At 43.7% G+C, this 13,377-nt stretch overlaps 1 protein-coding gene across 6 annotated transcripts in view; it reads right to left on the bottom strand.

The window, feature by feature from the left end:
* Positions 1-13,377, bottom strand: part of RNLS (renalase, FAD dependent amine oxidase) — a 327,133-nt gene that overhangs the window by 54,188 nt on the left and 259,568 nt on the right. The gene's annotated exons all lie outside the window — the stretch shown is intronic.

Raw genomic sequence — 13,377 nt, 5'->3', positions numbered from 1 at the left:
CTTCCCAGAAGGGTTTCTCCACCTAAACATCAAATCCTTGCTTCGGGGAAGCAAATAAGAAATTCCCTTGGAATGTCTCTCCTCGAGCTGCTCGAAAGCCAGGCTTCTGCGTGCTGAGGTGCCTTCCGCGCCGCTCGCCCATAAACTCCTCTTGGCGGGCTGGCGGCCCGTGTGATAGTCTGAGGTCTAGCAAAGATTCGGCTCTAAGAGGCCACCGAGAGGTCACGGTCTCAACGATTTCCTCTGTTACTTATCTCTGGCTTGCGGTGTGGGAGCCTGCCTTTGATAGAAGGCATTTCTACCACAACGGCACCAAATCAAGCATTTCAGTGCTTTGCTTTTTTTTTTTTTTTTTTACGTTTATTTATTTTTGAGACAGAGAGAGACAGAGCATGAACGGGGGAGGGCCAGAGAGAGAGGGAGACACAGAATCCGAAACAGGCTCCAGGCTCTGAGCTGTCAGCACAGAGCCCGATGCGGGGCTCGAACTCAAGGACCGAGAGATCATGACCTGAGCCGAAGTCGGACACCCAACCTACTGAGCCACCCAGGCACCCCTCGGTGCTTTGCTTTGAGGTGGACAGGGATGGCTTCTCGTGCTGCGTCGTGTCACCGAGTAAATCGGGGAGTATCTCACTCTGCCCTGTTCGGCTGAGCAAATTCATTTCTGCGGCTTCCCCAGAGGCGTTTCCCAGACTCGGGGCAGGAAAGGAATCATCTCTGCGAGGTTGACGGTTTTTCTTTGAGTAATTCCGTTTTCCGTTCTCTAGGAGGCACTCGTTTGGCCCCGAGATGGAGAGCAAAGCGTTTTTCAGGCCTCCGGGGCGCGTCTCTGCTTCCCAACCCGGTTCGCGACTCCCCCACCACTGCCCTGATGTGACCCAGGGCCTCCGCCGGCCGAGCCAGTCTTCGGATGTCTCTTCTTGGCGACAGCGGGTCTTTGTGCAGTGCACGTGTCAACAGCAGGATCATCCCCCCCGCCGTCTAGTCAGCTCAGCAGGCTCTTGGGTTCCCAGAGCCCCGGGAAGGATTTCTCAAGCTCATTTCATGTGGGTTTTTGCACCCCATCCTGTTTTGTTCTGATTTCGGACGACTGCTGTCTCTCCTCTGGGTCGGACAAGCAGGGCTTGCGTCTGATTGTGATCTGACGTGAGGGGCCTGAATCAAATACCCGGCACCATGACCCGGGAAATTGGTCGCACGCATTATGCCCTCTGTTCTTGTTGCGTCGAGAAGCATCCCAGTCAATGGAAACGTTCGGTCCCTTTCTGTCCGACGCTCCACCTCTGCCCCAGGGTGCTGGCACAGAAATGTGCTGAGCGGGGCCGTGTCCATCACAGGAAATGACAGCACACGGGCTGGAGACGCGGCCACCTGTGGGACAGGATAGCTCCGGGCCCTGCCACAAGACCGGGCAGTGCACAGTGACGGGGGTGTGCCCCGGGGAGTCACATTCCCTCAACAGCCTGCCCCTTCTCAGGGCGGTCGACGCGTCCCAGCCTCTCAGCCCGTCCAGGTCTGGACAAAGGGAGAGTTGTGGGGACGGGGGCAATGGAGGACAAGGGCAGGGATATATTTCACGGGCCATAGTTTATGGCAGTGCTTTCCTATACGAAACCTGGTTCACATGGTGACCGAGGGCACTGAAGCCAACGCATTACGCAATAATGGCCACTCTTCACCATGTGTCAGCATTCTTGATCTTTTTTTCTCTTTCTGTTATTTTAATTAAAAAAAAAAAAAACACCTTTTTGGCTCATGAAATTGCAATTGCGAACCACTTCTGAAACAAAGCCCATATTTTGAAAAGCAACGCTGCCTTAGTGTATGTGGAACCTTCCTGTGATCCGGGTCCCTGGGCCCTTCTCCAGGGATTCTAATTCCGTCTCAGGGCCCCGAATCTGCATTTTGTGTTAGCCTAGCTCGAATAGGATGGTGGTGAGGGCAGGAAATGGCTTTGATCTCCCGTCTTTCCCAAGTGTTCTGAATGGAGAGCCTGGTACAGAATAGATCCCTGACTGATGTTGGTTGAATAAGAGAGCGATGGAAAAGTAGGCGTGGCCTGGTGATTTCGATCCACGTCCTAGAGGTCACTACTGTGTTCGATATGTCTCCTAATCCTCTTCTTTGTGGGGTCACATTTTATTGGACCATAATTTCAAGCTTACAGAAACGAGGCAAAAAGAGGACAAAGATGTCCATGTATCTTCCACCTAATTTTCTAGTTTAGCCACTTTTCTTTTCCTTCACCCTCCCTTTGATCCGTCCGTCTAGCTATCTTTCACCTGTCCGTCAATCATCCATCACGTATCAGTGTAGCTATGCATCTATCAACCTATCTACGCACCTATCATCTATCTGCTTATCTACTGTTTTTTTCTTCCTAACGGTCTGAGAGTTCATGGTGAACAAGATGCCCCTTAATTGCTAAATATTCACTATGTACTATCTAAGAACAAGGACATTTTCTCATGCAGGTTACAGTGTGAGGGCCCCTAGACCGGAGGCTTAATGCCTTATAACTGGAGAGTGGGCGATGCTGATCTTCAGGTGACTTCAGCCTCCCTCCCAACCCCCTCCAGCACAGCCCCCCCATTGTATCTGTATTAGTGCCTTGGATTTTATAATGCAAACAGTCAGATGATCTCTAGACTTCCGAGCCTCAGAATTGCTTTGAGATCCCACGTGGAAGCAGCCTTACGTCTTCTAATCTGGGGATTCTCAAGTGCAGAAATTCTCTGACTGCCCTTGAACGCCCTGGGGAAATTCAAAGCAAATGCAAATTTCCAGACCTCAGCCCCGAGAGCTCCAGTTCAGATGGATGGAGGTGTGTGCCCCAGGAAACTGCATTCTACCCCTCCCCCGCCCCCTCCTTTGTAAAAAAATAATTAAATAAAAGAATGAAGATCAAAATGTCTTCTGGTATGAATGTTACCTATTTTGGACTTTCTCTCTTAGCAGCGTATCATAAGAATTATTCCAGGTAGGCACATTTTCAAGTGACTGCATTAAATGCCACTGCTTTGATCTGTTGGAATTTATTAAGTCACTTCCAATCAGTGTTCACTTGGGTTGTTTCCAGCTTTTCACTATTATAAGTAATGCTGGAAATACACATATTGCCAACAAATCAATGTCTACATCCCTGATTATTCCTTGAAGCCAGATTCTTAGAAGCATGATTATTGAGTCAAAAAACATGCTTAAGAAACCGCATTTGATACATGCTTCCAGCTCACTTTGTGGAGAGGCTGTGACAATTTTAACTTCTGTTAGTTTTGATCTCCTTTTAGAATTTAGTAATTTTTAAAAAGATGCCACTTTGCATTTCACTGTGGTTTTTAACCTGCATGCTTTTGTTTACCCATGAAGCAGAACATGATTGTATATGTGTGTATATATATATGTGTGTGTGTGTATATATACACACACGTACATTTATATATATGTATACATAGACGTGTATATATTTTTATCACTTACTAGGCAAAACATAGTTATATATATTTATGTGTGTGTGTATTTTGTTCCTCTTTTTTTTTTTTTTGGCCATTTCTGTGAAATCGGCTATTAAGTAGAAAAGAACTGTAATGAGTCTATTTTTCTGCTGTAGAGAGATGGTGTCATTCTCATAGATTTGTAAATATCCATTCTTTTCTTTCCTTTTTTAAAGACTTGTGGTAAGATACACACACCATAAGAGTGACCGTTTTTAAGAGTACAGTTCTGTGGCACTCAGCACCCTCAGGATGTACTGAAGCCACCACTGACGCTGACCTTTTGTGCTTCTCTGTCTCCCTAAAGAAACCTCTGTACTGTTCAACCTCAGCCCCCATTCCTTCCTCCCCGCCTTTTGCTGTCTGTCTCTGTGAATTTGACTCCGCTAGAAACCTCAGCTAAGTGGGAGCCTGTATATTTCACGACTGTCTTAAGTCACTTAGCATAATATCTTCAAGTTTGCACCCATGTTGTAGCGTCGGTCGGCGCCCCCTTCCCTTTTGAGACTTCATGATATCCTGTTGTATGAATACACCACGTTTTGTTCATTCATGCCTTCATCCATCGATGGAAGCCAGTGGCTTCCACCTTTGGGCTATTGTGACTAAGGCTACTATGAACCCGAGTGTAGGCCTGTCTATTTCAGTCCCCACTTTCACTTCTGGGCATATGCCCGGAAGACGGATTGCTGGGCCATGTGGTAAAATTCTATGTTGAAATTTTTGAGGACCCACCATGCCGTTTCCCACAGTGGCCGCGCCATTTGACACTCCCACGAGCAGGGCGGGAGGGTTCCAATTTCTCCGCATCCTCGCCAACACCTGTTGGTTTCGGTTACGTTCTGCTTTTGTTTGTTTGTTTGTTGTTGATAATAGCCATCTAGTGGTTGTGAAAGGGTATCTCATTGTGCTCATTTTCTGTTTTAATCAAATGAAAGATGACAGCTTGCCCTGATTTCCAGCAGCCGAATGGGAAATTCATTCTGTCATTTGGTGGGGGGTTGCAAAGGTTGCTCTCCCTGCTTTCTAGAATCAGGCCAGCGCTTGGTGCTAGGAAATTAGAGGAATGGTCTCTAACTCAACATCACCGCAATGCCCTGACGGCTCCCTGCCTACCCTTAGGGGCTCTTTGCTTCCAGGGAACATGTGTGGGCAGGGTTCTGGCTCTATAGGTGGTCTTACTATCTCTTTGAAGACCTACCACCAAATAGGTTTTCCAATGTCACCCCCAAGCTGGACCCACCTATTTTAATTATGGGAAAATTCATCAATTGGCTTCAAGGTACTCCAGATAATGTTTCTCCTTTATTAATTCTCAAATTGTTATTTCAAAGAGATTACGGAAAAATAAAGCCTATTCCCTGGAACTAACTCACAACTCAGTTTCGGTACAGTTTAACATTATCACTTGTAAAAACGTTTATGCTATGCAAAAGAGACACATGCAAAGATAGTTATTACAATGTTTGCAGTAGTGCAAATTTATTTATTCATTTTTTTTTAATGTTTATTCATTTTTGAGAGACGGAGCACGAGTGGGGTAGAAGCAGAGAGAAAGAGAGAGGAAGACACACAATCTGAAACAGGTTCCAGGCTTCAAGCTGTCAGCACAGAGCCTGATGTGGGGCTCGAACTCACAGACCACTCCAAGATCATGACCCGAGCTGAGAGGTCGGACCATGAGAGGGTTAACCAACTGAGCCACCCAGGCACCCCTGTTATAGTACCAATTTAAAGCAACTCAATGTCCATCTGTGGGGAAATGGATAAACAAACTCATATATTCATAAAATGGAAGGCCGTAAGGTAGTGAAAGTGGCTGAAATAAATGTACGCAAACCAACAGAGAAAAATATTAAAAATATAACACAGAGGGGGCACAAAGTTCTAAATGACTATATACAATATGCTGTGATTTAAAAACTAAAGGAACGTTACCAGATTTTTATGAATACATAAAGTCAAAATATAAATATATGGGAGTGTGTAAATAATTTTAAAAACAAAATAAATAATAAATAAGATAATAAAAATTTAAATTATGGGAATAGTTTCCTTGTGACCGGAGACACTAGGTAGGAACAGAGAGATGGGACTTCTGTTTAATTTGTATTTCTTAAAAAAAAAAAAAAGAAAATACCAAAAATTTAACCTTGGGTAAGAAGTTTATTTTATATTAAAGATATTATACTTTTACTGTAAATCATTTTAAAGTATTCTTTTAATAAATGGCCTGTAAACTTTTAGTCTTTTTTTTCTGACAGTTTTAAATATTTGTCTATATTTTCCTCTTTTTTTTAATTTAGGGAGGATGCGTATTTGTTTATCTTTATCCATTTAATCCATCTGGAAATTATTGTAATGCAATGTATATCCAATGAGGATACAATCACATTTGATTTCTCTTTTTTCCCTTCCTTCTTCCCTCCCTCTCTTCCCTCTCCCCCCCTTTCTTTTTCGTTCTGTTCTTTCTCTTTCTTTCTATGAAATAGCTAGCCAATTTCCCTCAAATCATTTGTTAAATTATTCTTCCTTTCTCATTGGTTTTGATTGCTTCCTTTATCACATTGAGTACTATTATAGCATTCATTTCATTGATTTGTGTCATTTCTAGAACCAATGGTAAACTTCTTTATTTAATTTTACAGTATGTCTTAATATCAGCTGATAAGTCCCATATTTATGACCTTCTGGCTCATAAACTATTATTTTCACCTGTTAATTTTTCTAGATGAACTTCAGAATTATTTTTTCATGTTAAAAATTCCGTTGTGATTATGTGGAATTCATAAATTAATGACAGGAAAATGAAAAAAAATAACATCCACTATTCCCCTTCATGGACATGACATATCTTCCTACTTATTTAAATCTTTAAAAATATTTGGTCAAATTTTGAGAACATTTCCTCGTATAAATTCTAGACATATCTTCTTAGAGATATTCCTTTGTATTCTATGCTTTTATAACATCTTTATTTTTATATGTTTATTTAAAAATTTTTAAAGTTTATTTTGACAGAGAGAGCGCACATGTATAGCATGGAGAGGGGCAGAGAGAGAGAATCCCATGTAGGCTCCATGTTGTCAGCATAGAGCCAGACGTGGGGCTTGAACCCATGGACTGAACCATGAGATCATGACTTGAGCTGAAATCAAGAGTTGGATACTTAACTGACTGACCTCCTCCCCCCCAGGAACCCCGACATTTTAATTTTTTTAATGTTTATTTCTTTTTGAGAGAGAGACAGCATAGGAATAGGGGGCAAGGCAGACAGACAGGGAGACAGGATCTGAAGTGTGCTCCGTGCTGACAGCAGAGAGTCTGATGCGGGGCTCGAACTCACAAACCATGAGATCATGACCTGAGCTGAAGTCAGACGCTTAATCAATTGAGCCACCCAGGCGCTCCTCTACGTTTTTTGGTTAATAAAAATATGTACAAGATACATTTGCCTTGATTATTATGGCATATAGAAAGCTACTGATCTTCGAATATTTATACTTCAGCCTCTCTAGCCACTTTCCATTAATTTCAGAAGTTAGTTCGCCTGAGTTTTCCAGGAGTATGATCCTATTGATGGCACTCATAACCATTTTCCTTTCTTTCCTTATGTTTACACTTCTTTAAATATGTTCCATGCCTTAATGCATACCCTAGGAATTTCAAGATACTGATGCAAGGATCTTTTACTTCTTTCCAATTTAATGTAAATGGTTCTAATGATTTGTTCTTAATTGTGATGTTTGTTATGGCTTTAAAATAGTCTTTATTCCTTTGAGGTAGCATGCCCCTTTTCTGAGTTTATCATAAGGCTTTACCAGTAATATATGTTAAGTTTATGACATAATTTTTCAGCACCTACTGAAATAATTATAAAGTTTTTATTATTGCAACTATTAATACAGATTATTGCATGAATGGATTTTCTAATTACAGGCACATTCTGTTAGGTCTTTTCTATACCATAGAGCTAATCTGTCAGAATGCTATTCATCCAGGATGGTCACTTTTCTCAACAGAGTGACACTTGCCAATTTTTTTTTTCTCCATAATGGTCTCTGTATCATTAACATTTTGTTTTCTGACAAGCTTTTGGTTTGCAGCAAACAGTTTGATTGTCGTCCAAAGGGTAAATAAACATGACTCATTGTAATGGTTAAAATACATTGTGCGAGTTTGAGGTTGGTGACGTCTTACAGAAGTGAGTAGTACAATAGGTCTGACTCTTAACACCTTGAAATCAATTCCAGTAAAAGAAGGCCGAGGAAATGAAAATGGAAGCCAATAAACCTTCATTGCACCATGGCAGAATTTGCTGCTACAGGTGCTTTACTTATTATTTGCACGGGGAAAGTATCACTTCTGCTCTGGCACACGTTGTCCTCACACAAATGTGCTAACTACACAGGCCATTGTCCGTTACATGGACCATTGTTAAGTGTTGTACTTCTAGAATAGTTTCTCTTGGGTTTCTTAGAATGGAGTGCTCATTTTCACTTAAACATTTTCTTCTTCTAATCTTTGAATTATTCAACAAAAATGTATTCAGGGTCTACTCTGTGCCCTACTGTGTGCTGGGTCCGGGGGAAACATTTTAGAAACTTTAGACATGATCCCTCTGGTTACAGAATTCGCTTACATATCCGTAAGTAAGATTCAAAGTTTTTTTCATGCTCGTTATTTGTACCTTGTCAGAGTTTATCAATTGTTACTTTTCTGTGTCTTTTGTTACATGTTTTAAGTACATAATACAGCTTAATTGCTGGTGGTTTGAATGTTCTAGAACTAGTCATTCAGTATGTGCCAGGTAGGATTCTGGATACTGGAGATTCCAAAGTGAAGGAAAAAGACAAAAATCTTTGTCCCCATGGAGGCTACTCTATTCTAATGAAATCCCAATTATGCCATGAGCACAGAGCCTGATGTGGGGCTCGAACCCACAAACCGTGAGATCATGACCTGGGCTGAAATCAAGAGTTAGACGCTTAACCGGCCGAGCCACCCAAGTGCCCCGCTGTGTCCTTCTTGTACGTCAGGCTCTGCTTTTGTGGCTCCCGTAGTTTGAGTGGCAAGTGGATGCTGAAGGAGTTAAGTACACATGTGATTGGGATCACCAGGATGGGAAGATAAGATTGGCTCAAGGAAAACAGGGTGCCATGTACGTTAATGAGCACGGGAAAAAGCCATAGTAGCATTTATTCATTCATTCACTCAAGAGTCAACAAAAATTTCTGAGCTAAAATGACTCTGAGCCCATACGTACAGTGGCAACTTAAATACGGTCCCTTGTGAGTTTCCATAAACACTGACGTGGCTTCCTAGCCGGGTCTAAAGTGTCTATACAACCTACAAATGCAGTGGTGTTTATGAGAGAAGATTGTCTTCCTACGTCATATTTCACGAACGATAATAGTAATACTAACAGCTAAAATTTATCGAGCATTTTCTACGTGCAGGGCATATACTAAACCCTTTACGTGCATATTCTGTAATCCTCAAGAACCCTAAAGTAGGTAAAATTAATATCTCCATTTGAGCGATGAACATCCTGAGGCTTAGACGCCTGAGAAACGGGTCCAAGATCACAGCGAGTAGGTGGTGGGTTTGAGACGTCATGGATCCACCACAATGTCATGGAACGAGCTTCAGTTTTAAACGAAGGTCAGGGACAGGAAATGAATCCGCATACTTCGCCAAACATGTTAAGAATGTGAAATAACTCTCTCCCGGTTTTCACAGTGTTTCCGAGTAAATAATCTTCAGCAGAATCCACCCCAAGCCTGCAATTCTTTGCATGCAACATACATAGTCACAAAGGACGAGGCATTGTTCACTGCAGAGAACGCTCCCACATTTCGCACCTGCCCTACTGCTGGTAATGACCTATCCTGGTTTCTTTTCAAGGACCGCATCTGAGCAAAACACCCTTTCCCCAAGCAACAGGTGTCTGCGTACCCACTGGAGCAGAACAAGAGAAGGTGGCCCATGGCTGGTCTCAGGTAGACACCACCATTCTGCTACACGAAGGTTTGAAGAAAGGTTTGACGCTTTGAAGCTTCCGTGTTTCATCGGATTTCCTGTCAACACACATGCTCGCCTCACCATCCACTCTCCCAAATGTGCTATATAAATGCAGACAGAACTGGCTTTCACCCGAGCCTGGGGGCACCGGGAGGATCTGCCTGTCCTCTCCCTCCCCGTCTCCTTCATCATTGCCATTATCATTTATTAAGCACTTACTGTGTGTCCGGCACGCTGCTAAGGTTTTATCTGCATTCATGCCTCACAGCAATCCTATGAAGTAGCTACCTTTAACTCATTTCTCAGATGATAAAGCAGGCTGCGAGGTGGTTGAACTGCCTCGAGGTCACAATGAGGAGCAAAGTCTGGATTAAAACATGAATCTATTTAACCCCGGAGGATGTGCTCTTAACTGCAAAGCTACACTGCTTGCCTTAAAGGATTTACAATAGGGTGTAAGATCAAGGAACAATGGACCAGATGTGTGGATCTAAGATAAGCCTGTATTTACATAAAGTGATAGGGCTGAGATTTAGAGGTTCTTAATCTGGGGTCCATAGACCTCTGGGTGGCTAAAAATAGACTGTGGCGGCCTCGTAACCCTCTAGAACAGGAGGCAGCGATCTTTTTCCTTTTTTCTTAAAGGACCAGATAGTAACTATTTTAGGCTTTGCAGGCCATATGGTGTCTGTCGCAAACAATCATCTCTACTGTTGTAGTGCAAAGACAGCCACAGACAATATACAAACGAACTGGCCAGGCTGTGTTCCGATAAAACTTTATTTACAAAGATAGGCAGCTAGCCAGCAGGCTCTAAAATGGTGCGTGAGTTCTATGTATATACGTGCATTTTTGCTGTCCTTAGAAGATCCAGAGTTTTCCGTCGCTTCTCACGATGATTCGAAATCCAAGACGGCTAAGAACTGGTCTAAATGGTCTCCAAGCCCCTCCGAACTGAGACATTCCAGCATTCTATGGATTCTGCATGTGTTTTAAATTAACATTCTCTTAAAGATTCTTTCTCCCTAACCGCCTCTTTGATGCATTCTGCTGTGAACTCTTAAGCGGATTATAATCCCCCGCCCGTCGTTGAGAAGGAAACGAAGGACGTACTGCCAGTTCAACTTCCCTGGCTCTCCTGGCCAGATGGTAGCGGCTGGAACACGAATACACTCCCGACTGGAAAGCGGCAGCTCGGTCCCGCACCAGCTAGTTTGACGTTTGCTCAGCCTTTTTCTTCTTCTTCCCAGAGATCACATTCTGTGTCCCACTGAGCCCTCACCACCGAAAGCACTCACTTGTCTTGACCGTATTGATAACGCAGTTTGGACTCATGCAGTCAGCCAGGTCGGCCCAGGTATGGTGTGGAGGGAGACACGCTGTCCGATGCGTTTCACTGACACATCTCTGCGTCTGTTCAGACACCGTCCCCCTCCCAAGAAAACCTGGTTCCTCCTCTTAGGGTTCGCCAGCTCCGTGAGCTGCGGCATCTTATTAACCGCCTGCAATGACACCCACGGGTACCTTTACCCTGCCCGCCGCTCTGTGGGACTTGTGTGCCCCTAACTGGGATCTTTGGGTGGACCTCGCTGATTATGTTCCATTTTTGTCCAGAGTCTGGTACCCTGCTTGGCATATCTGTTCTAGCTTTTTAGCACCAAGATCCCTGAAAGCTACACCCAGTTTTAAACGCTTGCATTACCTCTGAGAATCAAAACAGTGATTGTCCCATCAACTCGAGTAAGAAGCCAGATTGCTTTAAATTTGAGGGAGGAAAAAGGAGATACGTTAAAACAGGGAATCACAAATTTGCACTTATAGTGCAGGTTTCTGAGCACGGCGCAAGAAGGGGAGAAAGGACAGAGGGCTGGAGGATGACGAACGTCGAGGCCGACAGGGGTCTGCACGCTGCTCCCCCAGCGCGCCTGCGCCCGAACTCGGCGTCGCCAGCGCGCGGCGATTTCTCACAGCAAGCGACCCCCGAAGAAGGAAATAAGCCCGCAAATGAAAATAAGGGGAACATCAGTCACTCAGCCGGGACTCGTGGAGACTTTATTCCAGGCTAGACGCGTGTATATATCACATCGGCGTTAGTGCGAGCGCTCTGAAATGAAACCTAAGAGCGCCACGTGGTGTGGCTTGTCCCTCCAACTCGTGTTTCAGCTCGGCCTTCTGGTCGCTGTCACCTGCCAGCAGCGTGGTGCCCCGTAAACAGAAATGGGTCGCGGGCGCATGGGTTGCTCGTGTCCTGGCAGGTCATTACGTGACCTTGGCTGGCCAAGCCCTGTGCCTTAGTTTCCTGATTTGTCATGTGTAAGAATTCCCTGCTCTGCATACTGCAGAGGGGCGTTAGGGGGGCTGGAATATATATATATATATATATATATATATATATATATATATATATATATATACACTTGCACTTGGACGAGTATAAAACACCAGATAAATGTGAAATTGACCTTGTCCTTTTTGCTTAACAAGGTAGTGGGTAGGCGGGGGGTGCGGATGATGGCATTTTGCACAGAAGGCTTAGTGACTCAATGAAGTGTCCCCCCCCCCCCCCCCCAGTAATATCTGGTCTGGGATTATTACCGCGTTCTCGGTGTTTCTAGACATCCTTCTCCCCTTCAGAAATGCCAGAGGTGAAAAATACTATTCCACTGCTATAATTTGTCACCCTGGCTGCCTGAGCAAGAAAGACCTGCATAGACGGTTTAGTAATTAAGCTTTTCAACACAGCATCATAAAGTTTTATTCTGGCGGAGGCTATATTTATCAGCTAACAAGTATTAAATCACCCCGCTGCTCGAGCCGTTTCTCACTTAAATACGCTCCTTTCAAAACAGAGCGGCTCTCCGTGGCTGTCTTGATTTAATAAACGTTCTTGTTTGGAAATACCGTGGTGCTGTGTGGTCCTATGGGGCTGACAGACACACGCCCCCGTCACCTCTCCCAATACTGCTGACTCCTATTTCCCTGGGGGGGGGGGGCATACTGGACACCCCAGCGCTGGGTCATTCAGGGCATCCTGGCCATCTGAGTTTTGTGGCCCTCTGGGATGGCTTCCAGATTTTTCTCTAACCTTTTTTATTTCTGAAGGGAAAGAGGTGAATGAAAATAAAGAACACAAGCATCGGATAAATTTGGTTTCCTTATTTGAGCATCAGGAAATTGGTCTTTTCCTCGCAGAGAGGGATCTAAATGTAAGATGAGTTTTCAAAACGACTGAAATGATCCACCTACTAGGCAGGGCTGAATCTTTTCCCATATTTGCCACAGAGTTCTCAAAACAGATGCAGCATTATTAGGCAAACATACTCAGAAGGAATTGATATTTAAAAGCCCTCAGTAATGACTTAGAAAACTCTTTTCTCCAAGTAACTCACCCCAACTTTATAAGTCATTTTCCTTCTCTTTTCTTTGGAGGACGTGCATTCATGAGACAAACGTAACACTTCCTCAGACTTCAGGACGCTCTCTGTCAAATGGCTCCAGAATTACATTCATTAAAAACAAGATGGTTAACACATTCGAGTCTTTTCTGCTAGACTTTAAGGGTAAAACCAAATTGATCAAATAGGGGCCAAATGATTAAAGGAATCTCAATATTCTTCATCATATCACATGAGAAATCACTTAATTTCCCCTTTTCTTTCTCTGCTTTCAAAAATAAGTGACATTGACCATATGTAGGCATTTCAGGGTTTCATGAGTTGGTTGCTAAAAGGACACGTAGCAACATTCCGTAGGATCACAAAGCCTGCTTTGTGCTACAACATAAGCAATTTCTGCCCATGCTTTCATTGTGTGTGTATATATGATACAAGGCGTGTGAGTGTGAAACCTTCAATAC

The sequence above is a fragment of the Acinonyx jubatus genome, chromosome D2 (assembly GCF_027475565.1).
Source record: "Acinonyx jubatus isolate Ajub_Pintada_27869175 chromosome D2, VMU_Ajub_asm_v1.0, whole genome shotgun sequence".
NCBI classification, from domain to species: domain Eukaryota; kingdom Metazoa; phylum Chordata; class Mammalia; order Carnivora; family Felidae; genus Acinonyx; species Acinonyx jubatus.
Note: the sequence above shows the minus strand (reverse complement) of the source record. Positions and strands in the feature narration are given on the sequence as shown.